At 45.8% G+C, this 16,597-nt stretch overlaps 1 protein-coding gene across 1 annotated transcript in view; it reads right to left on the bottom strand.

Moving 5' to 3' along the window:
* Positions 1–16,597, bottom strand: part of VSNL1 (visinin like 1) — a 143,054-nt gene that overhangs the window by 11,409 nt on the left and 115,048 nt on the right. The window lies entirely within an intron of this gene.

Raw genomic sequence — 16,597 nt, 5'->3', positions numbered from 1 at the left:
GACAAGGACTCGGGCAGAGAGCAGATTTCTCTCTCCACACAGGATGATGCCACATGAGCTTCGATTCCTTTTAGGTACGAGAATCTAGGTTCTTTGCCGCCAAAGGGGCAGCAGGGACCTGCTTTCTCCCCACCACCAGCCCTTCCAACACGTATTCCTTTCCTTGTATGAGGTTCCAGTTTCTGACTTCTTTTCCAGGGACCTTTTCTTTTGCAGAACTGACATTTGAAATCCATTAAAAATAGAACATGATGGAGCTTATTTTGGGAGATACAAAGAGAATTCTTCATGGAGCCAGTAGTCGCTGTGGGTGCCGTAAGAGGTAGAGAATGGAGACAAGAAAGAAAAGGAAGCAGGGACACAGAGAAGGTAGGACCATGGAGAACAACAGGCTGTGGCCTTGGTCTAGGCCAGTCACAGACCGAAGGTGGTTCTGCTATATCATCCTCTGTCTGCCCTAGCAAAGCCAAAGGACTTTTTTTAGGTAAAGGGCAGGAAAAAAAAAAAAAAAAAAAAACCTGAAACAAACACAAACCATGTCCTGTTTTAAAGAAGAGAAGGTCTATGTGCCAAGGGTGAACAAATCCAGCAAATACAAGGTCTATAGTGGATTACAAGCATGCTCACTGATATTCCTATTTTTTTGGTACATTTTACCACCTGCTAAGTAGCACAGGCTGGCTGGCCTCCAGATAGGTGGTCTGGTTTGTGGCGCTTCTGGGCAGTCCCCTCATAGGAGCTGTCCACTTCACCTTCCTCACTGAGCATCTTTGCTCTGCCACCTGCTGGGCTTTGCAGAGAGAGAAAGCCCTGCAGCCCACTTCCCCTACACCCAGAAGCATAATGTTGTTAGGTGCCATAAAAAATTAGGTGCCACAGACAGAGTCAATTCCGACTCATAGCAAACCCATGTGACAGGGTAGAACTGCCCCATAGGTTTTCCTAGGCTGTAATCTTTACAGAAGCAGGTCACCAGGTCTTTCTCTCACAGAGCCTCTGGTGAGTCAAACAGAGCCTCTGGTGAGTTTCAGTTAGTAGCTGAGCACTTAACCGGTGGGCTATCAGCGCTCCTTAGAAGCATGTTACAAAAAAAAAAAAAAAAAAAAAAAACCCACAAACCAAACCTCTTGCTGTTGAGTCGATTCTGACCCATAGCAACCACTACAGGACAAAGTAGAACTGCCCCATAGGGTTTCCAAGGATCTGCTGGTGAATTCAAACTGCCTACCTTTCGGTTAGCAGCTGAGCTCTTAACCACTATGCCAGCAGGGCTGCAGAAGCATGTTGGAGGGTAGAAAACTTTCCTCCAGAAATAAAACATGCATTCTCCATGCAAGGACCCAATACATGAGGCCTAGAGAAGAGACAAGTGTTCCTGGGAGGAGGAGAGGCTGGTTTGGGATTTTATTTCAGTGGCACCCCCACATCCAAATACCAAAATCTGTTCCCGTTCCTATGGCTATGTAACACATCATCCCAAAATGTCGTGCCTTAAAACAACAACAATCATTTTGTTATCGGAGAAAATACAAATTTGAAAACCACTTCTTTTTGTATTAAACAACTTAAATTTCTGTGCTATGAAGATCTTTCTCCTTTCTTCATTCCCCAAACTCATTATTTCTGCTATCCTTTGATTTCATTATTCATTAAAATTCACTGATACTTTTTGTGCCAGGTCCAATCTCACGTGCCAGGGATACAGAGATCAGTAGCACAGTGTCCCTGCGCTCCAAGACTGCATGGTTAATGGGGGAAGTTCAACTTGAAATGTCAGCTGGTGAGAATTAGAACAGAGGAGCGGGTAAATATTCCTAAAGCTCAAGTAAATGAGCACTTGGTAGCAAGGAGGGGAAGTAAAAACCAAAACCAAGCCTGTTGCCATGGAGTAGATTTTGGCTCATGGCAGTCGATTTGGACTCGTGACAACACCACGTTTCAGAGTAGAACTTCGCTCCACCAAATTTTCAATTGCTGTCATCTTAGCTTGGGTGGTGTGAGTGGTTTGTGATCAGCTGCTAATCTAAAGGTTGGCAGTCTGAACTCACCTAGCAGCTCCACACGGAAGAAAGGCCTGGCAACCTGCTCCAGTAAAGAGTATAGCCAAGACAACCCTATGGAACGGTTCTACTCTGTAACACATGGGGTCACCATGAGTCAGAATCTATTGAACAGCAATGAGTTTAGTTTCGTTTTTTTTAATCTTACAGTTAGCAGTTGAGTGTCAAGTATTTGCACCACCCAGGGAATTATGGGAAGGGGCGTGGCAGAGGGAAAAGCCTTCCTTCTTCTTTGTGCTGCTCTGTACACTTCCCACCAATCTAACTCAGGGGCTTGGTACCTGAGGACAGTCTGTCGTGAGCAATTTTGAACTTGAAGATTTGTAAACAAGTTTTGATTCTCACGTGCCTTGTGCACGAGTGCTCTCCATCCCTTTCTAAGTGAGTCCTGTGTCACAGATGTGTTCATCTGCCTCGTGGTCAGGGGGCTTGAGCTGGTCTGGTGCCTGTGAAGGCTCATCTGGCCTCAGAGCAGAGCAGAACAGGCCTCTTGGCGGAGTCCCAGGTCTTGTTAGTGCTGTTATCTACCAGGCTTTCTATGTGCAGTGATACGAGACCGCTGGGTAATGTTCTTCATTCATTCATATAAGTTTCTGGCAGTGTGAGGCTTCATTCATCTCCTTCCTCACAGCGTACTTTTAAGTTAAGAGATATCTGCTGGCATTTTTATCTAAAAGGAACCGGCCGCCTCAGATCAATATTTTAAAAATTAATTTATATCTAAAAATCTTTGGGAAAAATCACTTGTAAAATTTGAGATATAAAAGTTACATGGGCCTTGCAGAAGGTCTATTTACTGATTTTATAGCCGACATGTTTACCTCTGAAAAACTAAGCATGTGCTCAAACCAAAGAAACCAAACCTGTTGCCATTGAGTCGATTCCGACTCATAGCAACCCTATAGGACAGAGTAGAGCTGTCCCATAGGGTTTCCAAGAAGCACCTGGTAGATTTGAACTGCTGACCTTTTGGTTGGCAGCCAGCCGTATCTCTTAACCACTAAGCCACCAAGGTTTCCACTAGGGCTTCTTGAGCGTGTGCTCAAGAAGCCCTCAAATATCTGAAGGGGTTGTTTTCTTTAGCAAATTCATTCTACGTCCTGAGTGCTTTGAGTTTGTCTAATCAGGAGAAGCTTCCTTCTTTTGATAAAATAATTCCACTCTGTATGGATCATCATAGAAAAACGAAGCCACACTCCGCCCTCTCTTCAATCTCTTAGGAAGAAGTCAGGGTCTGGAATTCATATTCCCTGTACTCAAAGGTCCTCACCAGTACAAATATTTTTCAGCATATTGCTGCTCAAAATCAGTTTATTTTTTTAATTCAATGTATTTTGCTTTAATTCTTGTATTAAATGCTGATGTGGGATAATTTTTTGTAGTAATGATAGTTTAAAACAAAGCTAGATAAAGAGGTTTAAAAGATATGTATATATCTTTTTTGTATTATATATTTTATAGTGTTTTTTATATTTTATATATGTATATTTTTACATGTTGGAAAGCAGAGATAAATTTGTGAAAAGTTTTAGAAATTGTATTATATTATCTAATATAGCTAGTCTTCATTAAACATCCAGTCTTTCTGTCTTTGAGCTTAATGTACATATACACACACGTAGTTTTTCTATTTTTGGTCAAAAAATTGTTAAATCAAGTGTATCCTGTACTTGCATTAAAAGAAAAGAAAAACCATCTGGGAAGACAGCTGCAGACCATCAGCGAATGCCCGCTGACTGGGATCCGCTGCCCGCTGGACTCCTGCTCACTCAGTCCTTCCAGAGGAAGCTGGCAGGTGCAGCAGCTCTTAGAGCCCCTTCCGTGGGGCTTAGCAGCCTGCTCTCCTGAAGGCACCCTACAGCAGACTCTTCCTTGGAGGAGGGCTTGGGGGTAGAGCAGGGTCTGTGCCAGGCTTTGGTCAGCAGAGCCCTAGGCTTAACTTCTTGGATGAAACTTCAGTTTCAGCTTTGGACATCGGGCTGTCCCAGGGGCTACGGGGCCAGAGGATGATGGCTGGCCTGGAGGCGGCTCCCTGGAGGCGGCTGCACCAGGGCTCACTAGAGACTCCTTTCCCAAGTCCAGTCCTTCCCCTGGGAGATCCCACAGCCCTCTGCTTCAAAAGCTTGGGGGCTCAGAGCTTAGAAGCAGAAACTGGGCAGAAGGTGGGGTGTGAAGGCCTTTACACCCCTGGCTACCTCTGGCCCCCTGGTGAGACTCAGACCTCAAGTCCACACAGTGACCTGTTCCTGTCACATCACAGGAACAATCTTGTGCCCAGGTATCCTCTGAGGAAATAGGCTTTAGAGGCTGCTGCCTGGGGTGGGAATAGGACCCAACCACACGTCTGTAGGAAAACGTAACTCTATGCTGAAAACCCAATTTACAGATGAATTTTAAGGACATAAGCAGTTTCTAACTTGGGGAGGGATAACATTTATGTGAAAATCTAATGGAATGACCCATACCAAAAAATCAAACCCACTGCCATCGAGCCGATTCCAACTCATAGTGACTCTATGTTGTTAGATGCTGTCAAGTCAGATTCTGACTCATAGGGACCTCTAGGACAGAGGAGAACTGCCCCAGTAGGAGCAGCTGGTGGATTTGAACTGCCGACCTTTTGGTTAGTAGTCATAGCTTTTAACCACTGTGTCACCAGGGCTCCTCAGAATGACCTGTTGATCACTATAAGTGTGCTGTGCTTTCCTGCCTCTGTGCCTTTGCTCATACTGGATTTTTGTAGTACCCTCCCCTGTTGCTCAGTTCTGCTTCTTTCCTATCATTTCAAGCGTAGCTCAGGTACCACCTCCTCCACAGCACCTTCTCTGCAAACATGCCCTGACATCAACCACTCTCCTCTTGTATCAGAATTATTTTTGAAATGCTTCTTTCCTCTGCTGAACCCAACACTCCTTGGCTTCATTCCGGATGAGTTCCCAGCACAGCCTTTGTTAACCCAATGAGGGAGGCTTTGCTTGCAAGAAAGGGGCAGAGCCAGCAGTGGGAGGACCTCAAATGGGTAGCACCCCCTAAGGATGAGAACCTAGGAAGTGAGGAGCAAAGGATTTGAGAAAAGGCCAACCAGGTGATGTCTCCTGGTTCTGTCTTGCTCAGACCCATGCTTAGGCCAGGCCAGAACCCTCCTGCCTCTTCCCAAGAAAGCCAGGCTTTCTGTCTAGAAAATTCTGTCTAGGCCCAGAAAACAGGGTTCCTCAGCAGAGGAGGTGGGGAGTGGTAGAGAGCTGGTGTGGACTGCTCTCTTCCTGCTGATTAACAAGCAGGACAAGGGTACATTTGTCTCATGACATTCCCTGGAATGGTTTCTGGAAGTTTCTGAGGGAAGTCTTCTGGGCTGCATACCTTTATTTCCTGCTGATCCCCTCAGCATGTCTGTAAGTGAGGAATGCTGTCATCAGATCATGGGGAACTGTTGCAAAGCAGGGATGCCCTCACTGCCCCTGTTCCTGGGGTGGATGGCTTACCCGGCCCCTCCACTCAGTCCCCCAGTGAAGCCCAGTACAGTGGGCATGGCGTGAGCTGGCTGTCTTCAGAGCTGGGTAATGGGAACGTTCCCAGATTTCAGGCACTTGACAGAGCCCACTCCCTGGCACTGTGGAGAAGAGTGGGCTCAGGACTTAGCTCACGAGGAACTTTTTCTTCACCCCTTTGGTCAGTGATTGTCTCCTTAAGTAAGAGCATAGCTACATCCCAAATACTTCCTCTGTTTCTCTCCATGTTGGGACAGCCCCTACTCAATTTTCTACTTGGAGAACCTCATATATCCTACCCCCTCCCTCTACTCCCTCTGCCTAGTTCAGAGCCTCATCACCTCACATCAGAGTCTTGCCACAGCTTTCTGGTCACCGCCTGCCTCTGGTCTTCTCTGGGTTCAACACCCAGAGGCAGATTTATCTTCCTAAAATCTAGCTCAGGTGATGTCATTTCTATTCACAGAAACAGTGGAATAAACTCCAAACTCCTTAGCTTTGTCTGTAGTACCTGTCCTTGTTGCTCAGTTCTGCCTCTTCCCTGTCATTTAAAGAGAAGCTCAGATACCATCTCCTCAAGAAAACCTTCTCTGCAAACATGTCCCGGCATCGACTACTTCCTTCTTGTATCAAGGGCTTCCATAATCTGACCCAATACATCCCTTAAATATTGTATCTCCTGCTTTGCTCTGTTCTTCAACTCAGACCTTAATGGCTTCCGTTACAAATAGGATGAATTTTGAACTAACTACGGCTCTAACCTACATGCATGGCTCTCCCAGGACTCTGCTCTCTGTCCCTGTGTCTCACTAAGCTGTGTCCCTTAGTGTAACACACATGCCCTTTGCTTTCATATTCCATAGCCTTCTCTTTCTCGCTCCATGTCATCGTGGCCAATTAAAAATCTCACCTTTTCTTTATGTTCAGCTTAAAGACTTCACCTCCATGAACGCTTCCACAGTTTTCTTGACTGGAGTAAATCTCTGCCTCCGCTGTGAAGGTCTGGGCTTTGGCTTCACTTATTTCTAGGTAGATCTTTCCAAACACTCCACCTTAGGGTATAGCAATTTTTACGCTTGCCTCTGCCCCCTCCCCCCCCCATTTCTGTAAGGTCTAGGATGGCTGTCCATCTCTGTACCCCACAGATCTTGGCTTAGGGACTTCCTGGTGAGCCTAGAGTCTGTGTCCCACACAACTTTGTATTTGTTATGGTGTCACTTCTTTCAAAGGCTCACTCTCATCTGGGAAATGGGAAGGCTACATTAACTAAATCTTCCCTTGTTCAGTGAGGGAGAAGAAGGGTTGTCACCACAGTTTAACTGTAACTGCAAATATTAACTATTACTAATGAAAATAGCAAACCCCTATCCCCAGTATTCCTTATCTCCCTTCCTTGCTTTATTTTTCTTCCATATTTTAATTATGTGTTCATTGTCTCTCTTTCCCTGAGAAATGCAGTCTGCATGTGGGCAGAGAGCCTTGGCTTCTTTGCTATTTAGTTTCCTGTCTAACTGCTACATAGTAGATGCTGAGTAATTACTTAGAGAATGAATGAACCATTCTTTTTTGTTGTTCCTCCTAATAACTGTATTGTTTAGTGGTAATATATTACACATAAGGAGCCCTGGTGGTGCAATGGTTAAGCATTCAGCTGCTAATCAAAAGGTCAGTGGTTCGAACCCACCATCTGTTCTGCAGAAGAAAGGACCTGACAATCTGCTACCTTAAAGATTACAGGCTGGGAAACCCTATGAGGCAGTTCTACGCTGTCCTATAGGGCTGCTCTCAGTTGGGATAAACTCAACAGCATGCAATAACAATATATTATGCCATCAGCATCTCCTATAATCTTCATGACAACCCTAAAAGATGGTTTGGTTTCTTTTTAACATTCACTTGGTAACAGAGAAGCAGGGTTTTAGGACAGAGGCTTAGCACCATCTGTCATTAATATTTATTTAGATGATTATTTGTTTAATATCTGTTATTGAACTGTAAATTCACAGAGTGCAAAGTCTGTGTTCTCACCATAGTAGCCGTAGCACATACCATAGGGCCTGCATGTGGTAGGTGCTAAATAAAATCTTGTTGGGTGATCAAAGGAAGGAGCATTTTCACTGCCAACTTCAAGATAACCAGCTGGCCAAGCTGCTGCTAATAACCTTTTAGGGGACACTTATTATATTCTAGCCAGCTCTGTCCGATAGAACTTCCTGTGATGATAGAAATATTCTATGAACTGCACTGTCCAAAACAATAGCCACTAGCCATTTGTGGCTGTTGAACACTTGAAATACATCTGGTGTGACTGAAGAACTGAATTCTTTAGTATAATTTAACTTATACACAAATTTAGGTAGCCACACGTGACTGATAGCTTCCATATTGAGCACTATTATCTATGTTATGCCAATTACCCCTCACGATATTCCTGTAAAGCAGTTATTATCAGTTCCATTGTGTGGATAAGGAAATGCAGACTCAGAAAGGTCCAGCAAACTCTTAAGTGACCTCTTTCCACTGTGTCGGTCTGCTGCAATGTTATGCAATGAAGCGGTAAGAATTGTTCATTCCCTCCTGAGAATAAGAACATAGAAAATGAGGGCAAATGCTGTGGTTACAGAAAATAGACATCAGAGGATGCCTGTGTTTGTGTGTGTGTGGGGGGGGTGCTTAGAATGTGTCACAGACGCCCAGTGTGATGGTGATGATGATGGCGATGATGACGGCAATGATGACGACAATCATTGTTTAATTAAAAACGATGCCTACCCAGAACTGAGTCCTGGGGAACTGAGATTTACCTACATTAAGGAGAAGCTAAATGATTTGCAAAAAAAAAAAAAAAACAAACCCCAAAAACTCACTGCTGGTGAGTTGATTCCGACTCACAGCAACCCCAAAGGGTTCTAGTGCTGTAAAACTCTACAGAATCAGACTGCCACATCTTTCTCCCACAGAGCTACTGGTGGTTTCAAACTGCCAACCTTTCAGTTAGCAGTCAATGACTTTAACTACTGAGCCACCAAGGCTCCTTCAAATGAATTGCAAAGATTCTTTAAAAGTCCCAAGGCGTGACAAAGTAAAGAAGGTAGAATATGTGGGAAAGACTTTAATTTGTCCCATCATTTGTTGGACGATTTTCGTATTTCTCACAGAGCAGTGAAATGGGCTCTGTTTTCATATTTTTCAGGTGTGTTATTTAATTTAATCCTATGACAAAACCTACTATTGTAAACTCTGTTTTGTGGATAAGGAAAGACCGAAGCTTGAAAGGTCAAGACATTTGCCCAAGGTTCCTGGCCATCTATGGCAGAGTCAGGATTTAAATGCATATTGGTCCGACCACTTCCACCACACTTTTCTGTCTTTTCATCAAGTATTAGCAGAAGAAGTAAGCCTAAATCCACATTTGAGAAAGAAACGAATTTGTTGCATTATGCAATTTTTAGCTTCCATCACCGGTGAGGCTTGAAATCTTCTGCTGTGAATATTTATCGCCACCTTCTGGCAATAAATGTGTAAAAAAAAAAAAAAAAAAAACCCCAGTGCTGTCGAGTAAATGTGTAAGAATGTGTACTGCAGGGAAATTACTAAAACGTCACGGAGGGATGCCAAACTGGCTGCTGTCTGGTCAATTCCAACTCACAGTGACCCTATGGGGCAGTGTAGAACTGCCCCATAGAGTTTCCAAGGAGCAGCTGATGGATCCGAACTGCCAACCTTTTGGTTAGTAGTCAAGCTTTTAACCACAGTCAAGCCACCATATATACATATATATACACACACACATATACATATATACATATATATATATATTTATACATACACACATATATATATAAATCTGGAAACCCTGCTGGCATAGCGGTTAAGAGCTATGGCTGCTAACCAAAAGGTCGGCAGTTTGACAGCAAATGGGTTTGGTTTTTTATATTAATTTCATTGTGCTTTACATGCAAGTTTACAGTGCAAATTAGTTACTCATTCCAAAATTTATACACAAATTCTTTCATGATATTGGTTGCAATCCCCACAATGTGTCAGCACTCTTCCCTTTTCCCTTTACACTTCCGGTTCCCCGAGACCATTTGTCCAGTTTTCTTGTCCCTTCCTATCTTCTCGTCTTTGCTTTTGGGAAGGAATTGCCCATTTGGCCTCATAGACTTGATTGAACTAAAAAGTATGTTCCTCATGTGTGTTATTGTTTGTTTTATAGGCCTATCTAATCTTTGGCTGAAAGATGCCTTTTGGGAGTGGCTTTAATTCTGAGTTAGTGGGGTGTCCAAAGGCATAGTCTCGGGGATTCCTCCAGTCTCTGTCAGACCAGTAAGTCTGATCTTTTTTTGTGAATTTGAATTTTGTTCTACATTTTTCTCCTGCTCTGTCAGAGACCCTCTATTGTGATCTCTGTCAGCGCTGTCAGAGGTGGTAGCCAAGTATCATCTAGTTCTTCTGGGCTCAGGCTGGTAGAGGCTGTGGTTCATGTGGTCTGTTAGTCCTGTGGACTAATATTTTCCTTGTGTCTTTGGTTTTCTTCATTCTCCTTTGCTCCAGACAGGATGGGACCAATAGATGTATCTTAGGTGGCCACTGGCAAGCTTTTCCGGCCCCAGACGCTACTCACCAAAGTAGTATGTAGAACATTTGCTCTATGAACTACACTATGCCAATTGACCTAAATGTTCCCAGAGACCATGGTCCCCAGCCCTACTGAGGGATATTTTTAATGATTCATTCATTCTTTAACTCAACAAACATTTACTGAGCAGCTTCTATGTATCAAAAGCTGTACTGGGTTGTAAGAATAACATAAAAAAAGACATAGGTTATTAAGGATAGTGGGAGAAGCATATATTAATCCAACCATCACATAAATAAGTGTAAAATTATAACTGATACATTACAAATGTATAGTGCTGCAACGAGGGTGCAGGAGATATGAATTTACCCTCCCCCCCCCAAAAGTCTCCACAGAGTCAATTCTGACTCATAGTGACCTCATAGGCCAGAGTAGAACTGCCCCGTAGGGTTTCCAAAGCTGTAATCTTTATGGAAGCAGACTGCCACATCTTCCTGTCTCGGAACGTGGCTAGTGGGTTCAAATTGCTGACCTTTTGGTTAGCAGCCTGGTGCTTAACCACTGTGCAACCAGGACTCCTTCAAAAAAAAATTTGTGCGTAGTCCTTCTCCACACCCCCATTCCCCACCCTCCCCACCCTAATATGCAGGTTCTAGGCCTTCAACATAGCTTAGAAATGGTTCTCAGAATCTGAAACTTTCTGGAACCCCAAACATCCTTGATGGCTCCCCACCGCTCTCCATACCCTTAACCTCAACCAGCTCAAAAGGCAGAGAGAAAACCTCAGGAAAATGCTTCAGAGCTTCGCTACCCCACTCAGGCAGACAATGAGAGACTTTGCACGGATCAGCCAGCTCCCTCCAGGGCCCACAGAGGCTTCTCCCAACAGAGGAGAGCCCAGCCCTATGTTTTTTCTGTTTGAAAATCTGTCCAGTAATGAATATTAAGATGCCTGTTTCCTCTAAGAGGTGGTGATATGCATCACATTACTCACCTCTGCATTTTCAGGGTCCATCCCTGGGTGTGAACCAATGCGGGCTGTTTGATGACTGAATTAGGAAATGGCCTCAAAACACTGCTTTTCCATTCCTTGACTCAGCCTCCTCCCACCTCCTCCCCAGCCCTCTGCACTATCTTGTTAGGTGCCATCGGGTTGATTCTGACTCATAGTGACCCTATGTGACAGAGTAGAACTGCCCCATGGATTTTCCTGGACTGTAATCTTTACCGGAGCAGATCCCAGGTCTTTCTCCCATGGAGTCTCTGGGTACATTTGAACTGCTGATCTTTTGGTTAGCAGTCAAGTGCTTAATTGTCGTGCCACCAGGGCTTATTGTCTGTACCATCTTCCTGCCATATCTCTCATGCTTCTAGAAGTTGTACTAAGTTCAGAGAAAACATTTCCCCATCAGCATGGTTCTTCCATAAACATAGCTTGCCCCACTACAGCATGACGGAGAAGGCAGGGCCCCAGCCTGACCTTTGGGTGGGGGTGGGATTTGCACATGTGGCCTTGGCCCAGGACCCGCCCCAGCCCACACCTGATGTGCTGTGTCAGATGGGGTGGTGGTAAGGCCACTACAGACGGAGAACAGTTTCTCTCTGGAGCTCTACCCAAGGCCCAGCTCCTGACTAAAGCTGAGCAGCCCTCAGAATAGATTTCTGCCCATTACCAAAACCAAAACCAAACCCAGTGCCATCGAGTTGATTCCGACTCAAAGCGACCCTATAGGACAGAGTAGGACTGCCCCATAGAGTTTCCAAGGAGCACCTGGCAGATTCGAAGTGCCGACCCTTTGGTTAGCAGCCATAGCACTTAACTACTATGCCACCAGGGTTCCCTTCTGCCCATTAAAAAAAAAAAAAATTTTTTTTTTTTTTTTAATTTAGTCTCCCTGAAATAGAGCTTGTGATGGGATCAAAGAACAGAAGGGTGTTCTTGGATAGTTCCCAGCTCACAGTCTTAGAGAAGTCTGCCATCTAGGGCCCTCTAGGAGACAGTCCCTTTTTAACGTCCTCACTCAGATCAGTCCCTTTTTAACGTCCTCACTCAGATCAACGCTGTGTTCTCAAATGTCAGAAGCCTGTATAGTCAGGCTTATAAGCCCACAAGCACAGTCTTCTCCCTAAGCAGTGAGTCTTTACCGCACCTCTGAAATATGGTCACTCTGCCTCAGAGGTGATCTCCCCTTACCTGTCTTGGAATTCGCCAGAGGCCTCTACCCTCCCGTGGACGATCTGGGCTCAGTACATCTCTTCAAGCCCTGCCACTAAGACAGGAGTGTCATTTCATAAGTGACGGCTGTGGAGCAAGGCCCTAAGGAGGCTCTTTTCATATGCTATCTCAGCTGATTCCTTCAACAAGTTTGGGACTCAAGGGTCATTATTCTGTGTTGAATAACAGGCATAGGGTCACACCACTAAAAGGGGGAGGGGGCAAGGGGATCCTCTGTGTGCATCAAAGCCCTGGGCCTTCCCAGCTTCACTGCCTGCCAACAGGGGTATCCTGCTCCTTCCCCACCAGCCCTGCAGACAAGGTCCCAGGACTGGACCCTTTCTTCTGGTGTTTTGACGTCCCTTTGGTGATGCTGCACTGTGGAGGCTTCCAGTCTGCTCTTCCGTGTTAGCCTGACCCAACTTGTCCACCACCCTCAGAGACCCCCAGGGCAGAGCTGCTGAGGATGAGTGTACTACAAGATCCTCGCCCTGGGAATGAAGGCCCTACACCCCTGGTGGCCGGCTCTCCCGGGGACTTCTTGCTGCCCTGGCATATACTCTACCTTCCAGCCCCTCTGCCAGTTCACTGCGTCCAGAGTCTGCTTCAAGTTGTGCTGCTGCCACCAAGGCTGCACATGCGCAATGCTGCCTCTGTCCCCTGTACAAGACTGCCACCAAGGCTCCACACACCCAGTGCTGCCTCTGTCCCCTCTACAAAACCCCACACAGCCGTCCATGCCGAGCTGCAGTCCACCTCCTCCACGAGGCCTCTGCATGCCTCCAGAAGGGCTCTGCTTCTCTTGGCCTGGCCCTTGGCTTCATCTTCCTGACACAGCTCTCCTGCCTTGACTGTGGTCCTGGCGCATGCTCCCACTGAGCCCCTGGGGCCAGATGCTGGGCTTTCTGTCTCTGTCCTCAGCAGGCCGTGCTCCCAGCAGGCCATGGGAATTCCAGTGAGTGGAGCAACCACTCTCGTGACAAAAGAGACAAGCATTCCGCACCTCAAACAGGTCACACACTCACCCCTCTCTTCCTAGGGCAACAGGAATGACCTGGCAGACTCTGAGGCCCACATGGAGCTGCGAGCTGTGCCCAGGGCAGGCAGGGGGAGCTGTGGCACTAGCCTGTTGTGGAGGCTGCTTCAGGGGAGGGAAGACACGCTGACTAAACCCTGGGAATTCAGTTAGCCTCATGGACAAGGACTGAGGCCTAGCATGGTACTGGTACTCCATCCTTTTCCCTCCAGGGCTGCAGGAGTGTGTGTCCTTGAAAGAAAGCAGGACTAAAGCTAATGAGAGGTAGAGATGGGATCTGAACCCAATTCTGTTTGACTCTGACCTTGGCTAAGTCAATTAACCCACCTGAGTCTTAGTTTCCTCATCCACAATGTGGGGGCAAGAACAATACCTAATATGTAGGATTGCATGAGATTTATGAAGGTGTCAGACGTGGAAGACCTCTGATGCTGTAAGGAGCCAGACACCTGGGAGTCAGAGGCACCTCTCCTCCCCTTCCTATTCCCACCTCAAGGCCACCATGATGCCTCCCCTATCTGATGCTTACAGATGCTCCTGGGTAATCAGGTGGTTAGTGGTGGGGTCTCAGTGTGTGACCCTGGGCTACTAGCTGTGACACAACTCTTGGTATTTGGTTTTGGCTTTAGGCTTTTCACCCTCATAAGATCTGGTCCAGGAATTAAAAAAACCACTTGCTGTTTGATCGACTCCAACTCTTGGCAACCCCATGTATGTCAGAGTAGAACTGTGCTCCATAGGGTTTTTAATGGCTAATTTTTTTTGAAGTAGATTGTCAGGTCTTTCTTCCAAGGCACTTCTAAGTGTGTTTGAATTTCCAAACTTTCAGTTAGCAGCCACGCATACTAGCCATTTGCACCATGCAGGGACTTTGACCCAGGCATAGGACCCCAATTTCCTTGGCCACCTTACTGGTCCAGCTGATGTTACACATTCTCGGCCTCCTAACTGTTCCCCTATGGCCGCTCAGGCCTCTCCTGTCCTTTCTCCCTACAAGGCCAGAAGGAACGTTTCCAAACCAAGCTTGGTCGTATCCACCTCCCCAAACCCACGAATAGCATCCCATTATTCTTAGAAGAAACAAAATTGTCCCCAGGCCTCAAAGACCTTTCCAGGTCTGGCTCTTGCCTCTCCCGCTTCCTGTTCACTCCACTCCCCTTGCGCACTGGGCCTCTGTCATGACCTTGGCCACTCACTATGCACCCCTCCGCCCCCGGCCACAGCTGTGGGACATTCTTGTGTGTTGTTCTCTTTGTCTGGAATCCTCTTCCTTTTCTGTCCTTGGCCCAGCAAACCCCTGATTATCCTTCACCTTGATTCACTCTTCATTTTCTCAAGAATGTCTTCTCAGAGCCTAGACCCCCCCTATTACCTAATGCACCCTTCCTTGGTAACATTTATCACAATTTTGAAGAAACGTTTACAAGATTGTTTAACGCCTTTTTCTCCCAGTAAACTGTAAGGTAAAAGGGGCAAGGAATGGTCCAGTTTTGCCTACCACTGTAATCCCTCATGCCCAGCACAGGAGGTGCTCAATAAGTATCTGCTGAATGAACAAGTGACCCAGCACAGCAGGTCTTTGGGTGGATTTTGTAGCGACATTAGCAAATCCACCCAATGACCAGTAAAAGGGTTGGGATATGTTCTGAAGCTGCCTTAGGTCAGCTCCAGCTAAAGACGGCTCCCCATTTGGCCTTAGGACTCACCATTCCCATTACTACGTTAGCTGATGATTCACGAGGGATGAACCATTCTCAGAGCAGTACCTGCATTTGGTCACGTGGATGGGAAAAGAAGAGACACATTTCCTCTTAATTAGAAATGTTGAGTCCAAAACCTGTTTCCTGCCAAACTGTTCATTCAACAGATACTTACAGGCGCTTGCTCAGTGCCAGGGTCTATGCTGAGCTCTGCGTGGGCAGGAGGAAGTGTGAAGGAGGCAACACAGGATAAGAAGACATAAGTCCCGGTCACTGCCCTCAAGCAGATATAAACAAACCAAAGGTGGATGCAGCCCAGCATACATGGACTCTCTAGAGGGAGGGAAGGGCGTACTTACCCTACCCCACCCAGACAGTCGTCACCCAGATCCTGAGGTCATTTCCTAGAGTCACTTGTTAGTTGCCATTGAGTCCATTTTGATGCAGGGCAACCCCGTGAGTTCAGAGAAAGACTGCTGCATAGGGTTTTCTTGGCTGCAGCCTTAATGGAAGCAGATTGCTAAGCCTTTTCTTCTGCAGTACCGCTGGGTGGGTTTGAACCATCAACCTTTAGGTTAGCAGTTGAGCACTGTGTAGAGTTACTTGCCCCTTCCCTTGTCCTCTGGATAACAATATCTGCTTTCTACAATCACTGCTCCCTCAGCACTGCAGCCTTTATTACAAGGCTACCACTATAGCTCATGGTGTGGCTGTTACTACATCTATTTGAAAAGAAAATTACTAGTCCTGAACTAACTTTCTAGAGAAGAGAGGCCTCTTTCACCTCTTTGAGCAGCATAAGCACTTTTTCATTTATGTATTAGAGCCGGTGTCTCTGTATACATATTAAAGCCTGCTACATGGCCCCAAGAAGGCCATGAACTTCCACAGAAGTCTTTTTCCCTTCTTTATAGAAAACAAGACAAAGGCCATAGAAATCCAGACACCTCACTACTAATTTTCAGGCTTTCACTTTAGAATTCTCACCCATGGGAAAAGCCAAAGCCATGTCTACTTTAAGGGAAGGACTGTGCTTCGTAATTTATTGTGCCCTTGCAGCTATCAGATTAGGATCTGGTATTCAGTAGGTGTGTTATGAGGATGGCACAGGACAGGGCAATGTTTCATTCCATTATATATAAGGTCACCATGAGTTGGAGCCAACTTGATGGCAACTAACAATAAACACAACAACATACAGTAGGTGACATCCATGGTTAAGCACTTGGCTACTAACCAAAAGATTGGTGATTCAAGTCCACCAGAGGCACCACGGAAGAAAGGCCTGGTGATCTACTTAAAAAAAATCAGCCATTGAAAATCCTACAGAGCATAGTTCTACTCTGACACACAAAGGTGAGTTGGAATGACTGAAAGGACAACCTTTTTTTTAATACATAAAGTAGGTGTTTTATAAATGTTTCCTGTATTAGGATGAATAAAGGAAGCAACACGTTGCAATAGAAAGGATACTTGACTAAGTGACAGGGTGTCTGGGTGTGAAAAGACCAATCCC

Source organism: Elephas maximus, chromosome 12 (assembly GCF_024166365.1).
Source record: "Elephas maximus indicus isolate mEleMax1 chromosome 12, mEleMax1 primary haplotype, whole genome shotgun sequence".
Classification (NCBI taxonomy): domain Eukaryota; kingdom Metazoa; phylum Chordata; class Mammalia; order Proboscidea; family Elephantidae; genus Elephas; species Elephas maximus.
The sequence above is the reverse complement of the archived record's forward strand: the minus strand, read 5'-3'. Positions and strand labels throughout refer to the sequence as shown.